This window comes from Brassica rapa, unplaced genomic scaffold (genome assembly GCF_000309985.2).
Source record: "Brassica rapa cultivar Chiifu-401-42 unplaced genomic scaffold, CAAS_Brap_v3.01 Scaffold0465, whole genome shotgun sequence".
NCBI lineage: Eukaryota > Viridiplantae > Streptophyta > Magnoliopsida > Brassicales > Brassicaceae > Brassica > Brassica rapa.
The window spans coordinates 86,537-90,000 of record NW_022610406.1 but is presented as its reverse complement, the minus strand read 5'-3'; positions in this window follow the sequence as shown (position 1 = coordinate 90,000).

Below are 3,464 nucleotides of genomic sequence, written 5' to 3'. Positions count from 1 at the left end.
TCAGAGGGCTGGGCTCGGTGGTCCCAGTTCACCCATCGACTGTTGGGTCTGCTTGAGCTGCATAACATGGCGAGATGAACGGACTCATGTCGGTCGATGGACTAGGAACGGCTGTCGGGATATAGATCCTGGATAATCGGGAAGAGACCTTAGTGCGCAGGCAGCGGACCAGTCAGGTCACATGACCTTATGACAAGCGTATCAGCCATGGTTAAGGGAAACATATAGGTTAGAGACTTAGCCAAGGCAAGGCGGAGACAAGCTCAAAGGAGCTGGACAAGCGAGCTGGTAGCTGGACGAGATCCGGGTAAAGCTCGATGAAGTGACTGATCAAAATGGATCATGAGAAAACTAAGTCTAGCTCTTGAAATAGACCAAGGGACGTAGAAGGACTGGAGAAGATAAAGGACGCAAGCTGGAAACAGTGTACAACAGCTGGGCGATGCAGTAGGCAAGCTCGACCAGCTAGGTGAAGTGTAGGGCAGCTCGATGTAGCTCATTGAAGTGTAGGTCAGCTCCCTGAGCTGGATGGTCTAGCTCACTCATCTGGGTCAGCTGGGGATCAGCTCAACTCAGCTGGACTGAGTGTTCAAGTCATGGGCAGTTGGGCCGGGTCTGGACAGTGACCAGGCCATGTGGGCGACCCGTGTGTGCCGATGGGCTGGTTGGCTCTTGGGATTGAGCCAGGAGCTTGGGTAATTGGGTAATCCGTGTGGGCTTGTTTTGGACATGTCCAGGAGTGGTTTGACAGTTCCAGGACCTCTGGTAACTGCCAGAGGCGAAAGGGTGTGATCTGGACCATTGATTAAATCAATGGCCAGAAATGATACCGAAAGGGTGAAACCTTTGGAAAGGTAACTGCCCCTTCTCCTATATAAGGAGGGCAAGTCCGTGCCTTTGCAGGCACGCCAGGGCTTCCTCTTACATCCTGAAACACAAAGAAAACCAGAGTAAACGAGAGAGATGGACGGATTCAACGATCCAATACCAAGAGGCATTCAAAGGCAACAAAGAGGCAGTTTTGAAGGGCAATCAAGAGGGGAGTTGAGAACGACCCTCTGGTGAGTTTTGATTAATGTTTGCCACGCCCTGTTCTTCCTCTATATCCATACATCACGCACAAATATCCTGGAGAGAAGATAGGAGGCCGGATCCCACTTCCAATGGTTGAGACAGCCTCAATGGCAGATGTGTGTAGAAAGGCAGTTTCATGGGCACTGAAGGGGGAAGTGATGCACGACCCTGTGATGGTGTTTGTGTGACACCCGTCACCTCCTGTCTGGAGAACAGCGTGCCACCAACATTGTCTCATAACACAATAGCCCATATACACGACTCAACTCACTCTAAGCCCAAATAAAGATCCGAATAAAAAGCCCAGTAGCACCAATCCATCCAAATATCATATACTCGTCAGTCTCACCTGAAATGGGTAAGAGAGAGGGGTGAGTAACGGGGAAGTCACTCAGTGAGGTATGGGATAATAAACCCGAAGTCCATGGACCCGGACAGAGCACTCCGAATAAATATAATTTAATCCTTACACGATGCAAACACGGTACCTAAAGTACCCAAAGATCACACAATAGTCTTAGTGAGGTGCACACTCGCTGCCCACTAACAGGCCAAAAACACTACCGAAAAGGTGCTCGGTTCATACACACACCGAACAAGTGCTCGGTAACACACACCCGTAGATGATTTATCGACCTCCTGGGTTACGCATCAACCGATCGACTATAGCTGACCGTAACCTCCACACAATCCGGCATACATAAGTCCGTCTCTGTATCCATCTCAAACAATCACATAACTCTTTATAAAACAACTATTTTTATATACCAATTTTAAATGAAACAATCATTGTTGAATCCACTAACATCCTAGTTCTGGTTTAAGCAAAGAACCTAAAAACAAAACAAGCAATGACAGACTCGATTTCACTCAGACAGAACATATTAGAAATAAATTATACTTATTCGAAGTCCTAAGCCGTGTAAGAGAAGCTCGGGAAAAGACCCTCACCTTAGCCAAACTCGGAGATGAATCGGGAAACGCTCACGAAGAGATGTCTCGGATAATAACACTTTCAAAGATTTCTTCATAATATTAATGGTGTTGACTGAGACATGATCCATTCGCACTTCTTATGCCTTCTTTTTACGTGATGCACGTGAACTCCAAATCTAGGTTGAAAGAATGCATTAAGCCCATGCAAGACACACTTAGGATTACATACAATAATGTTGCTTGTAACACAAGAAAAAAAAGAGGAGACTCCATAACCTTCACGACTTTGACTTGCGATGATGGATCTTGAACTCCGGTGACATGAGTGCATGTCCAGTGACTCGCCATTGATGACGGTGTAGAACGGAAATGGAAATATGATGACGCGTTGGCTCCGACTCTTCTTCACGTCTACACATCTCGTACTCGGTACATAACGTCAACGAGGTAGTTGTGATGGCCTCTCACAAGACAATCTTTCATCTCTAGTGGAGGAAGAGTCGTGGTGGTGATCCATGATGGATGGTGGCACCGATTACCATGTTGGCGGTTCTTGGCGTGAGTGTTGATGACGATAACAGCGAGGCCCTTTTTAAGGTTACGGGAATGAGAGAAAGATGAGAGATAGAGAGGTGGTGCAAGGTGGAACCTTAGCCTCTCACACGATCCAAATACAATGACGGCTAGGTTGGGAAGAAGAGGATACGTAAACATATATGTAACGCATTTAGGTAAGGTAAAATAGGTAATTGGGTTTGATTTAATTATTTTTATTAAACCAAAACTGGTTAAGGAAAACCGGGTCGTTACAATTCTTCCCCACTAATAAGGATTCGTCCTCGAATTCAAATCCTGAGCCGACTGTCCAATACCATCCAAAACAACTCTGAATAATTAATCTTCATCTGAGTTTTAGTCTCATATGTTTCCTCATGGATCATATCTCTCTCCCATTGAACTTTGATCAATATGATCATCATTTTCTGAACCTCTTTCACTTGTCGATTTGTAATATATAGTGCCTGGCAAAGTACATATAATTCCTTTTTTCCCATATCACTTATAGGCTGCTGCAAAATAAGCTCTGGCTCCTTCACGACATTTCTTAAACTGACACATTGAACACGCCGTGAAAATTTGACAACTCTGTTGATAACTGTAATCTATAAGCCGCTGCGCTGATCCGCTCCACAATGGGGTACGATCCCATATTTCTCAGTTTAGGGTTTTTTTTATTAGCTTCCAAGTCTTAGAACCTTCCTTAAATGTCTTTACTTTCAAGTAAGCTACATTAATCAACTTAACTTCCAAATCTCTCCGACATTAACTGCATTTTTTTTTATTTAACCATAAGCGTCCTTTAGGGGATTCTTGAGCATTTCTATTTGCTTCAAAGTCCTTTTAACCATTATATCATAGTTCTTCCCTACTTTGGTCCATCATAGCATGTGTGC